Consider the following 13,596-nt stretch of genomic DNA (forward strand, 5'->3'; position numbering starts at 1 on the left):
GAAGGTAATTGATGAAGCAGCTGAAGATGGTTGGGCCTAGGACACTCTCCTGAGGAACTCCTGCAGCAATGTCCTGGGACTAGGATGAATGATCTCTAGCAATCACAATCATCATCCTTTGTGGTAGGTATGACTCTAACCAGTGGAATGTTTTTGAAATCACTCAGAGAGACAGCAGATACAGCAGAAAAGCTATGAAAACTAAACAAATGCACCTATGGCCTGAATGATGTTTCCAGGGCCTGATATTTTTAAGTGACATCTGTTTTGCTGTACATAGGTTGTGTTCAACTATAATCAGATTCTGCAATGTTTTATTGGCATCATAAATTAAAACTTTCAGGCATCTTCATGATGTATGTTGATGGTTCCTTATGAGGTGCTACTGTGGAATTTGAGAAATGTGTTTTTAATAAGGCTGGAGCAAAATGTAAAATTGTGCGTCAGGCTTGTGGGACTTTTAAATACATTGGTGTAGATATTAAACAAAGTAGGTCTGAAATAATTTTAAATCTGAAATCCTATTTAGAACATGTTACTCCCATCCTGTTTAATTATACTGGGTCACCACAGAAAGATGATGTTATATCTAAAGAAGAAACAAAACAGTCGCAAAGCTTGATTGGTCAGTTGAACTGATTGGGCACTTCGCTTAGACCAGATGCTCGTTTTGATGTATTAGAATTAAGTACTATGAAACTGGCAGAGCAGGCTGAGAGAAATATACAAGTCCTGGGAAATAGAGGCATAGTGTAGAAAAGCAAGGAAGGAAGTTATGATGAACCTGTGTAAAACTCTGGTTCAGAAGTAGCAGCAGCAGCAACAACTTATATTTACATAACACCTTTTAATGTAACGAAACATCCCAAGGCACTTCACAGGAGCATTGTAAACAAAGTATGACACCGAGTCACGTAAGTAGATATAAGGTCAGATGACCAAAGAGGTAGGTTTGAAAAAATGTCTTAAAGGAAGAAAGTGAGGTAGAGAGGCAGGGAGGGAATTCCAAAGCTTGGGGCATAGGCAACTGAAGGAATGGCCACCAATGGGGGAGCAATTACAGTTGGGAATGCACAAAGAGGCCAGAAGTAGAGGAGTGTAGCTATCTCAGAGGGTCGTGCAGTTGGTGGATATTACAGAGATAGGGAGGGATGAGGCCAAGGAAGAAGAAGAATTTGAAAACAAGGTTAAGATTTTTTAAATCAAGGTATTGTTTGACTGGGAGCCATTGTAGCTCTGTGTGCGAGGATGATAGGGGAACGGGAACTGTGGTGAATTAAAACACGGGCAGCTGAGTTTTGGATGGCCTCAGGTTAATGGAGGGTAGACGGTGGGAGACCAGCCAGGCATTCATTAGAATAGTTGAGCCTAGAGGTAATGAAGGCACGAATGAGGGTTTCAGCAGCAGATGAGCTGAAATGTGCGAAGTCAAGCGATGTTTTGGAGGTGGAAATAGATAGTCTTAGTGATGGCACAAGTATGAGGTTGGAAGCTCACCTTGGGATCAAATGTGATACCAAAGTTGCAAAAAGACGTACTTAATCTTAGACTGTTGCCAGGGAGATGGATGGAGTGGTAGTGAGGTTGCGAAGTTTGGAGTGGGGACTGAAAACAAAGGCTTCAGTCTTCTCAGTGTTCAATTGGAGGAAATTTCTGCTCATCCATACTGGAGTATTGAGACTGATTCTGGGCCCTGCTCTTTATGAAGGTTGTGAAGGCTTTAGAGAGGATTCAGAAAAGATTTACAAGAATGGTTCCAGGAATGAGTTACTTTAGGTACATGGATAGATTGGAGAGGTTGGGCTTGTTTTCCTTAGAGAAAGTTGAGAGGAGATTTGATAGTGTTCAAAATCATGAGGGTCTATAGAGTGTAAATGGAGAAAAACTGTTCCCATTGGCAGAAAAGGTCAACAATAAGAGAACACCTCCTGACTCCCCAAAGCCTGTCCATCATCTACAAGACGCAAGTCAGGAATGTGGGAGCGAGTTCCACATCCTGCCCACTCTTTGAGTGATGAAATTTCTTCTTCAAAGGAGTCCCTCTTTGCGTTGTGGTTCCTCTCTGCACTGCCATTATCACTTCAAATGTCTCCTTATTTTCTTGACAGCAAGTGAGCACCATTGAAACTTTTCACTTCTTTTAGAACCTTTCTTCTGTATTTGACAAGGTCTGGAATGCTGCTGGGTGTTGGAACACTTTCAACTTGAGGCATCCATTCTCACTATCATGCAAATTCAGGTCAGATATAAGAGGGCTGGACATAAAATAAAGCTTCCACAACTCTACCTTATCAATAGAGCTCAACTGCAATAACAGAAGACCACCCATTACTCCTTGTACAAAGCATGCTAGCTTTTCCAACTCCAGCACCAAATAATTTTAGATGTACCTGACTGACATTGCTAATTTTACTACAGGAGCTGGACTGAGACAGCCACTGCCCAAACTCTTGTTTCAAATATCACCCTTACAGCCAACAGAATAAGAAGTCAGAACTGATTAAATCCAGGTCCCAGAGATGAAACCTATTGCACACATAATTCCCAGTTTCCACTCTCTTTGTCCTCCACATAAATCTTAATTTCCATGGGGTGTCTCGTTCTGTTTTCCTGCAAACACAAATCTGTGAAGCTATATAGAAGAGCAGTAGAATTGGTAAGTACAGAGTGCATGTAAAAACAGAAGGAAAGACTGAAGCAGGATGGTTTGAAATCAGTAATAATAAAAGCAACAAATTAGTAGTAGTTATTAACCACTAGCTCAAACTAAATAGATACATTTGGATAGCTGCTTAGATAATAAAAAAACTGCAACAAATTGTAATGATAATAATTGACATTTTCACCTTTTCAATGGTAAAGTAGTCAAACAATGGTTAACCAGAAAGATGAAATTAGAAGCATTACAGAAGTGATAGTGATTGCATCCTAATGTTCGATTTTGGAGTAGGTTTTTCTCCTTAGAGTTTCAGTGTAGTACACCACCTGAGTAGAGCTCAAAGAGGAAAGTCAGGATGGAGGATTGTGAACCTGCAATGGAAGCCAATTATAATTTGGTGAGGTTAGCTATTTGTTACTCAGGCTTTTAAAATGTTTTAGTTTTAACTTTTTTCTGAATTGATAGTTTTATATCTGACAGAACATTTCTTATTCCCCCCGTCCCCACCCCGAGTCTTGAATGAACGAACAATCTTGGATATATAGTGCCTTTCACATCTTCTAGTTATCCAAAAACACTTCATAACAATGCAGAATCTCTGAAGTATTATTGTTATGCAGAGAGCTAATTTGCACACAGCAAATTTGCAAACAAGGGGTAAATGTTGGCCAAGAAACCAGGAGACTTCTCTTGTTCTTCAAATAACATCATGGGATCCATTATGTTTATCTGAGAGGGCAGACGGGGACTCAGTTGAAGATTTCATCCAGTTTTATTAAATTCCAATCTCAAAAGCTAAATGTTAAAACATAGATGCTTACAAACAAGTAGATTTTAAGTTTTATCATCTTAACAAAACTCTTTCAAAAGAAGACTAGGTCCTGGAACAACAGCTTGAAGCATATGACAAGTTTAGTTCTGGCACTATTCAGCATGAGAGAGCTATCAACTTTTACCATGTGAGATGGGACAGGATTTTCCTCTGAGCTTCAGGACTCTGCCATCAGGCTCAAATGGGAGCCAGAAGACTACACTGTGTGGGAAACAGTCACTCACCTGTGATTTTCTCCAAATAAGCCAACTCGTGACTAGGGAGCGGGCTTGCCATCCAATTCAGGATGACGGGCAGGCTCTTGAAACTGGAATGGAAACACTGTGTCTTGAAAACAGCAACAGGCTGTCATGGCACCCCAAAGTAAAGTTATTTTCAAATTTAAAAAGTACTTTGCAACTGGGCTACCACTGTGGAGGGGAAACCCCGCTAAAGGATGGCCTATGGTCACTGGTGAACCCGGAAACACAGGGTAGGCTTCTAAACCTGTTTGGTACACTGGCCCCCAGTCTGCCACTAGAAGGCTGCCCCCAGGCAGCTGTACTGTTTCCCGCCGGCTTTAAGAACCTCGAGGCTAACGAGAAAATCCCAGTTGGCTTCTGACAATAGGACTTGATAGACCTTTCATTAGTCTAATTGGCTATCAGCAGCCGCCACACTGCCACCCCCCCCCACCCCCCCCCCCCCCCAACCCCCCAACCCCCACCCCGGCCCCCGATGTTCTTGGTTGACTCTTAAATGCCCTTTGAAAAGGCCTAACAAGCCACTATGTTCTCAAGCGCAATTAGGGGTGGCCCTAATAAATGCTGGCCTAGCCAGTGACACCCCCATCCTATGAACAAATAAAAAAGAAAAAAAATTGCACGTAAATGTTTGCTATCCAGGAAGCTGCCATGGATCTCTCATATTGAGGCAGTCACCACACCACAACTGGCCCTCTTGAAACAATTCCCTCTACCCTCCACCCCACAGTTGGTGACCCTCCCTTCAGTCCGCTAATCTGATTCTGTGGAATTCTCTCCCTAAATACGTTAGCCTTTACATCTCTTTCTTCTCCCTAAGATGTACCTCTTTAAGTGATCTTTTAGTCACCATTCTTAAATCTCTCCTTTTGCTCAGCATCTGCTTTATCTTTGCTTCTCTGTAAAGCACCTTGGGATATTTTTCTATATTGAAGTAACTATGAGTGCATGTTGTTGTTTGCAGTTGAAAGGCTGTAGCTTGATGGAGATAAAAGCTGCCCTCAGCTGTGGTGATTGATGATCCTGGTTCAGTTCCAGATATTAAAAGATTCGTGGAAAAATAAAAACATGAAAGATTTATAGCACAGAAGGAGTCCATTTGGCCCATTGTGTAAGTGTGAGCCAAAAACCGCTATCCGGTCTTATCCCACTTTCCAGCTCTTGTTTCCTAGTCCTGTAGATTACAGCACTTCAAGTGCATTTCCAAGTAGTGTTAAATGTGTTGAGGGTTTCTGCCACTATCAGCCTTTCAGGCAGTGAGCTCCAGACACTCATCATAAGTCATCTTGTCCAGATGCTTTGCATCCCAGGTTGCTAAAGGAAGTGGGGGTTGATATAGAGGAAGGGCTTGCCTTAATTTTTCAAGCTTCCCTAGATATGAAGGGAGATGTCAGAGGATTGCAGTGTGGCAAATGTGACATCCTTATTCAAGAAAGGGTGCAAGTACAGCCTTAGCCAATTAATTTAACTCCGGTGGTGGGTAAGGTTTTGGAATCCATAATCAGGAAAATATCAACAATCACTTAGAAACATTTCAGTTAAGAAGAGCCTGCGTGGATTTGTAAAAGGCAGATCGTGCTGACTAATCTAATTACATTCTTTAATAAAGTAACAGAGGAGGTTGATGAAGTGCATGTGGTGGATGTTGTTTATATGGATTTTAAGAAAGCGTTTGATAAGGTACTTCATAAAAGGCTGGTTAACAAAATTGAAGCTTATTGAATAGGAAGGTCAGTGTGCAATTGGATAAAAAAATTTGCTTAGAGCCAGAAAGCGGTGGGTCATGCTAGATGGTTGTTTTTCAGACTGGAGGGTGGTAGACAATGATATTTCCCAAAGGGTCAGTGCTAAAATTGCTGTATATAATATATATATATATATATATATATATATATCAAATTTGGACCTTAGAATATGCAGTAAAATTTCAAAATTTGCTGATAATACAAAACTTGGAGAAGTGGCAAACAGTGAGGATGAAGCAAATTGTCTACAACAGGACACAGAGAGGCTAGCAGAATGGGCAGACAAGTAGAATTTAATACAGTGAAGTGAGGTGATGCAATTTGGCCTAAGGGATGATAAGAAGCAATATAGACTTTATGGCACAATTCTAAAGAGTGTTCAGGAAGAGAGGGAGTGGGGGTGCATGTACATCAACTTTTAAAGGTAGAAGTACTATTGAGAGAAAGGTTAGCAAAACATGTGGTATCTTGGGCTTCATAAATAGAGGCTTTGAGTACAAAAGCCGGGAAGTTATGCTGAACCTTTATAAAGCTCTGGTTAGGTCCTAACTAGGGTATTGCATCAAGTTCTGGTCATCACACTTTCGGAAAGATGTGAAGGTCCTTGAGAGGGTGTGCAGTATAAGGGTCTGGCACATATACTCATGAGTACAGTACCGTCCACACAGTGATGTAAGAGAGCACATGACCCACACCCAGAGTGAGTTGAGTGTTGGACAGAGCATTATGTATCAGCAAGCATGAAGACAGCTCCTAGCTTGTATATTTTGCTGTATATTTATAAATAGCTCAAAGAGTCACTAAAGACTTACCAGTTAACCTAAATATGACAACGAAGACTTCTTCAGACCTACCGAACAGTAGCCAACACTCTACCACAGGGTGCAGAAGAGATTTACCAGAATGGTTCCAGCGGAGAGGTTTTAATTACAAGGTTGGATTGGAAAGGCTAGTGTTGTTCTTCTTGGAGCAAAGAAGATTGCAGGGAGATTTGATAGAAGAGTACAAGATTAAAACGGTCTTAGATTGGGTAGACAAAAAAAACTCTTTCCATTAGCTGATGGTACAAGGATTAGGGAACACAAATTTTAAAATTTGGGCAAGAGATGCAGAAGGAATATGAGGAAGAACATTTTTACGCAGTGAGTTGTAATGACCTGAAACTTGCTGCCCATGAGGGTGGTGACTCTGGAAACAATTGATGATTTCAAAAGGAAATTGGATGGACACATAAAGGAAATAAATTAGCTGGGCTATGGGGATCGATCAGGGAGAGGGACTGACTGGATTACTCAGCAGGGAGTTGTCATGAAGAGCCGAATGCCCTTTTTCTGTATCATAAATGATTCTGTGATGCTCTGGGTGAAAAAAAAAATATTCAACTCCCCTTTAATCCTTCTGCCAATTATTTTAAATCTATGAGCCCTGGTTATTGACCTCTCTGTTCAGGAAAAGAGGTCCTTCCTATCCACCCTATCCGAGTCCCCATTAATTTTGTACACCTCTATTAAATCACCACTCAGCCTCCTCTGTTCCAAATAAAACAATCCCAGCCTATTCAAACTTTCCTCATTGTTAAAATTCTCCATTCCTGGCAACAACCTTGAAAATCAGTTCTGCTTACTCTCTAGTACGATCACATCCTTTCTGTAATTTGACCAGAACCGTACACAGTACTCTAGTTGTGATTTAACTAGTGTTTTATACAGTTCTAACATTACTTTATTGGTGAGGCAAGGAAGTTAAATATCGAATATGCTTTCTTGATCACCATATCTACCTATCTAGCCACCTTCAGTGATTTGTAACATGCACTCCAAGGTCCCTCTGATTCTTAAAATTCTCAGAATTTTAGCATTTATTATGTATTTCCTTGCCTTCTTTATCCTCCCCAAATGTATTACCTCATATTTCTCCAGATTGAATTGCATTTTGATTTTCTGCCCACCTGACGAGTCAATTGATACCTTCCTGCAGTCTACGGCTTTCTTCCTCAATATCAACCATATGGCCAGTTTTCATATCATCCACAAACTTATTAATCATGCCCCCTATATTTAAGCCTAAATCATTGCTATTTACCAAAATAAGCAAGGGACATTGTACTGAGCCCTGTGGAACCCCCCAGACTTCCAGATACAAAAACAACAGTTGACCATTGCCCTTTGTTTCCTACCACTGAGCCAATTTTGGATCCAAATTCCTATTTTCCCTTGGATCCCATGAGCTTTTAATTTTCTAGCCTTTCATTTTCATTTCCAGCTTTGCTTCTCTCCCTTCTGAACCTTTGCTCCAGTTTCCTCCCTAGCAAGCTTGTTTAAACTCTTCCTAAAAGCCCTATCAAACCTCCCCAAAAGAATATTGGTCCAACCCCTTTTGAGGTGCAGCCTGCCTGGCTTGTACAGATCCTACTTTCCCCAGCACCAGTCCCAATTCTGTGCCATCTTTCCAGCCCATTCATCTACACTATTCTTCTATTTTTATTCTCTAGCAAAAGGCACCAGGAGTAATCCAGAGATTATTATCTTTGAGGTCCTACTTATTAATTTCTTTCCTAGCTATCTAAAATTTCCCTTTGGATCTCATTGCTCTTTCTACCAATGTGATTGGTTCACTCTGAGTGCTCTGCAGCCTCCCTGACACCCTTGACCCTGACACTAGGGGGCTGGGGGGACAACGTACTATCCTGGAGTCACATCTTTGGAGGCAGAAACACCTGTTAGTTTCCTAACTACTGAATCCTCTATCTCTGTTGCTTCCCTGATGTTCCTGTTCCCCTCCCTCACCACCGCCCCACCCCCTACCCCATATAGCTGAGCCACCGATGGTATTGTGAACTTGACTTTGGCTGTACTCCTGGGAAAAATTATAACCCTCACCAGTAATATGAACTGGCGAGCAAGTTTCGTTCAGGGAACTTCTGCACTACCTGTGTAGTCCTCCTTGTCCGTCTGACAATGAGCAATTCCCACTCTGCCTGCTCACTCTTAAGGTGCGGAGTGACCCCCTCTAGAAACATACTACACACCTAGTTCTTCACCTCGTGGATGCATTGTGGTGACACCAGCTGCTGTTCAAACTTGAAAACCTGGAGCTTGAGCTCCTCCAGCTGATGACACTTGTTGCAGTTCTGGTGAAAGGTCAAAAACCTGAAACATTAACTCTATTTCTCTTTTCACAGATGCCACTGGACCTGCTAAGTATTTCTAGCATCCCAAAGGGCTAACCAACACTCTATATAGTATTTGGAATTGGCCCTTGTGTACTGCACTCTTGTTGACAAAGCTGCACTGGGACAGCCCAGGGATTAAAAGTTCACCTCGTACCTTTCAACAAATGTCCCTTACAAGGTTTCTGGATTTATCGATCAGAGCATTCTACGTGATCTGCCTTATTGTCTTTTCCCTGTGTTAGTTATGTTTATATGTTGAAATTCATCATTTTTAACCTAGAAATTGATGATTCAGTTTACATATCATCTTTTATGATTACCAAGTAGATATGACTTGACATCATAATGTGAGGTAAAATATATGAGTGAGGATTATAATGAAAGGCAAGGTTTTTTAGAGTTTACAAATAATTGCTTCTATCTGTAGAAATGGCAACGGCCATAGGAAGCTATGAGAAATGCAGCCTCCCAGAGCTCAGTGCCAAAGAAAATAAAATATTTCTCAATTCATTCGGGAAAGGCACCAACACTACATCTGTGGACGTTGGCAAGGGCTATAGTTGGACAGAATGCTGCTATGCCTATTATGATTTGGTTTATTTTGATTTATTTGTTATTAATATTCATGACAATTTAAACATGTAGCTATTGATAATGTAATTCAGTGCACTAATTTCTTATCACTGTTATGCACTGAAATTTGATCTATGAAGAAAGAGCTTTTATTATCATTATTAACCTACTTGTATGCTGTCCTCTAGCATGCTAACTCGTCAGAGTTATGTGTTCAAGCCCCATTCCAATGACTTGAGCACATAATGTAAGCTGATAGCTCAGTGCAGTACTGAGGGTGTGCTGCACTATTAGAGTTGTTGTTTTTGTTTGAAATGTCAAACCAAGGCCCCATCTGCCCTCTCATATGGATGCAAAAGATCACAAAATTGCTACAGTGTGCAAGGAGGTTATTCAGCCCATCATGTCTGTACCGCCATTCCTGCCATAGTACTATTCAAAAAACATCAGAAGAGACCTCCTCATGTTCACTTGCAATCAAAAAATATTTGATCATGTATCTCACTGTTGTTTGGAGACTTTGCAGTGTGGAATGTGACTGTCTTCTTTGCCTAAAGAACAAGCTGACAACATTTCAAAAGTCCTTAAGTGGTTGCAAAGTGTTTTAGGACATTCTGAAGACGTTATAAACACTTTGAGGGGTGGATTACCCACGCCCTCCCGCCCCCCCCGCCCCCCACCCCCCCACCTCGCCAACTAGAAATCTGGCTGCCCCAGGGAGATATTATACCGGGGATGGCCTAGGAGAGAGGCCCTGGGGAGGTATAGAGAGAGTGTACAATCTTGGGAGGGTGCCCCTGATGGGCACAAGGGATTCCCCCCAAGGGAGGTGCCACCCTCTTCCTGCACGACAGCAGCTCACACAGTGAAAGCTGCTGGTTGCCCGCCTTGCCCCCTCCTTACCCCAGTGAAAAAGAAAGGCTCTTTGAGAAGGATGCATTATTTGTGGCTAAATAAGGAAGTCAGGATAGTATTAAATTGAAAGAAATACTGTACAAATCTGCAAAAATTAGTGACAGACTTTGAGAACCAGCAAAGAATTACTAAAAAGATAATAAAGAAGCAGAAAGCAGAGTATGAGGGAAAGCTAGTTAATAATATAAAAAAAAGATATTAAGAGCTTCTACAAGCATTTGGATCGGAAAAGAATAACTAAAGTTATTGTTGGTCCTCTGGAGAGTGAGTCTGGGGAAATGATAATGGAAAACAAAGAAGTGGCAGAGGCATTAAGCAGGTATTTTATCTCTGTCTTCACAGTAGAAGACTTAGGAAACTTTCTGAAGATAATTGAAAATAAAGAGGTGATGGGGAGGGATGAACTTAAAACAATCACCATCACTAGGGAGAAGCTGCTAGGAAACCAATTAGACCTAAAGGTTGACAAGTTCCCAGGACAGGATGGCCTGCATCGTAGGGTCTTAAAAGAAGTGGCAGCACAGATAGTAGATGCATTGATTATAATCTTCCAAAATTCCTTACATTCAGGAAGGGTCCCAGTGGATTGGAAAATAGCTAATGTAACACCTTCAAGAAAGGAGGGGAGCAGAAAGCAGGAAATTATAGGCTAATTAGCATAACATCTGTCATAAGGGAGATTGCTAGAATCCATTATTAAGAAGGGTTATACCAGGATACTTAGAAAAACACGATGTGTTCAGGCAGAGCCAACATGGCTTTGTGACAGGGAAATTGTGTTTAACTAAGTTATTAGAGTTTTTTGATGTAACATTCAATGTGGACAAAGGGGAACCAGTAGATGCGGTGTACTTGGATTTCCAGAAGTAATTTGATAAGGTGCCACACAAGAAAGGAGATCATGGTGTAGGGGGTAACATACCCGCATGGATAAAGGATTGGTTAGCTAACAGGAAGCAGAAAGTAGGGATAAATGGGTCTTTTTCGGACTGACAAGCTGCAACTAGTGGAGTGCCACAGGGATCAATGCTGGGGCCTCAGCTATTTACAATCTATATAAATGACTTGGATAAAGGGACTGAATGTATGGTAGCTAAATTTGCTGATGACACCAAGATAGGTAGGAAAGTAAGTTGTCAAGAGGAGGTAGAGAGTCTGCAAAGGGATATAGACAGGATAAGTGAGTGGGCAAAAATTTGGCAAATGGAATATAAAGTGGGTAAACATGAACTTGTCCATTTTGGCAGGAAGAATAGAAAAACAGTATACTAATTAAATGGAAAGAGATTGCAGAATTCGGTGGTACTGAGGGATCTGGGTGTCCTGGTATATGAATCACAAAGTTATTATGCAGCTACAGCAAGTGATTAAGAAGGCAAATGGAATGTTGGCATTAATTACAAGGGGAATGGAATGTATAAGTGGGAAAGTTTTACTGCATCTGTACAGGGTCTTGGTGAGAGCAGACTGGAATCTATGTACAGTTTTGATCTCCTTATTTGAAAAAAAGATAGAATTGCTTTAGAAGCAATTCAGAGAAGGGTCACTCAACTCATTTCTGGGATGAAGGGCCTATCTTATGAAGAAAGATTGAACAGGTTAGGCCTATAACAGTTGGACTTTAGAAGAATAAGAGGTGATCTTATTGAAAAGTATAAGATCTTGAGGGGACTGGATAGTGTGGGTACCAGGAGGATGTTTACCCTTGTGGGGAAACTGGAACTTGGGACGCAGTTTAAGAATAAGAGGTCTCCTTTTTAAGACAGAGATGCGAATTTTTTTCTCTGAGGGTTATTAAAATGTGGAATTCTCTTCCCCAGAAGGTATTGGAGGCTGAGTCTTTAAATTTGTTCAAGGCTGAGTTAGATAGATTTTCGTTAGTCAAAGGTTATGGAGTACAGACAAGAAAGTGTAGCTGACACCACAGCCAGATCAGCCATGATCTTATTGAATGGTGGAGCAGGCTCAAAGGGCTGAATGGCCTACACCTGCTCCTAACTCCTATGTTCTTCCCAAAAAATTATGGCAGAGCCAGATTGAGGACTTTAAGTGGCAGTTAATTGGCTATTTGAGGCCCTCAATTGGGCTAAGATCTGACAACTTACCCACCCTTGTAATATGCAGAACAGGTTGGGGGTGGGAAGAAAACAGTGGGCTGTCCCACCCCACTTTATTTTGCAAAGGGAGTTCCAGATTTTTGATCCAGTGACAATGAAGAAATGGTGAGATAGTTCCAAGTCAGGATGGTGTGTGGCTTGGAGGGGAACTTTCAAGAGGTGGTGTTCTCATGCGTCTGCAGTTCTTGTCCTTCTAAATGGTAAGGGTTGTGGGTTTGGAAGATACTATCAAAGGAGCCTTGGTAAGTTGCAGCAGTGCATCTTGTATATGGTACACACTGATGTCACTGTGTATTGGCAGTGGAGGAAGTGAATGTTAAAGATGGTGGAAAGGGTGCCATTCAAACAGGCTGCTTTTTCCTGGATAGTATAGAGCTTCTTGTGCATTGTTGGAGCTACACTCAACCAGGGAAGTGGAGAATATTCCATCACACTTCTCTCTTGTGCCTTGTAGATGGTGGACAGGCATTGGTGTAAGAGCTGTATTACTTGCTGCAGAATTCCCAGCCTCTAACCTGTTCTTGTAGCCATAGTATTAATATGGCTGGTCCAGTTAAGTTTCTGGTCTATGGTAACCTCCAGGATTTTGATGGTGCGGGATTTAGTGAAGGTAATGCCATTGAATGTCAAGGGGAGGTGGTTAGATTCTGTCTTGTTGGAGATGGTCATTGCCTAGCAATCGTGTGGCAAGAATGTTACTTGACACTTAACAGCTCAAGCCTGAATGCTATCCAGGTCTTGTTGCATGTGGTATGGATTGCTTCAGTATCTGAGGAGGTGCGAATGGTACTGAACACTGAAATCATCAGTGAACATCCCCACTCCTGGCCTAATGATGGACGGAAGGTAATCAATGAAGCAGCGGAAAATGGTTGTACCCAGTGAAATTACCCTCTGGAACCCCTGCAGCGATGTCTTGGGGCTGAGATGATTCATCTGCAACAATCACAATATCAACCACATTACCTGCATAAACCTCCTTTGTTACTTCACCAAAGAATATATGTTAATATATTTGACATATATTGTCAAATATGAATTACCTTTAACAAATTTGTGCAGACTGTCATTTATTAACCCATAATGTTCCGTGACAATTAGCTTTGTCTCTGATTATTTTTGCACTGATGCAGTTAGGCTGACTAGTCTATTGGTGCCATATTTATCCCTTTCTCCTTTTTTGAACAGGGGTATAACATTTGCAATGCTCCAGTTTCCTGGCACTGCTCCATAGCTAAGGAAGACTGGGAAATATTGGCCAGAGCCACCACCATCCCAAGCCTTACTTCCATCAGCAATCTAATATGCAGCCCATCCAGGCTGAGTGACTTTATTTTTATC

The sequence above is a fragment of the Carcharodon carcharias genome, chromosome 1 (assembly GCF_017639515.1).
Source record: "Carcharodon carcharias isolate sCarCar2 chromosome 1, sCarCar2.pri, whole genome shotgun sequence".
Classification (NCBI taxonomy): Eukaryota; Metazoa; Chordata; class Chondrichthyes; order Lamniformes; family Lamnidae; genus Carcharodon; species Carcharodon carcharias.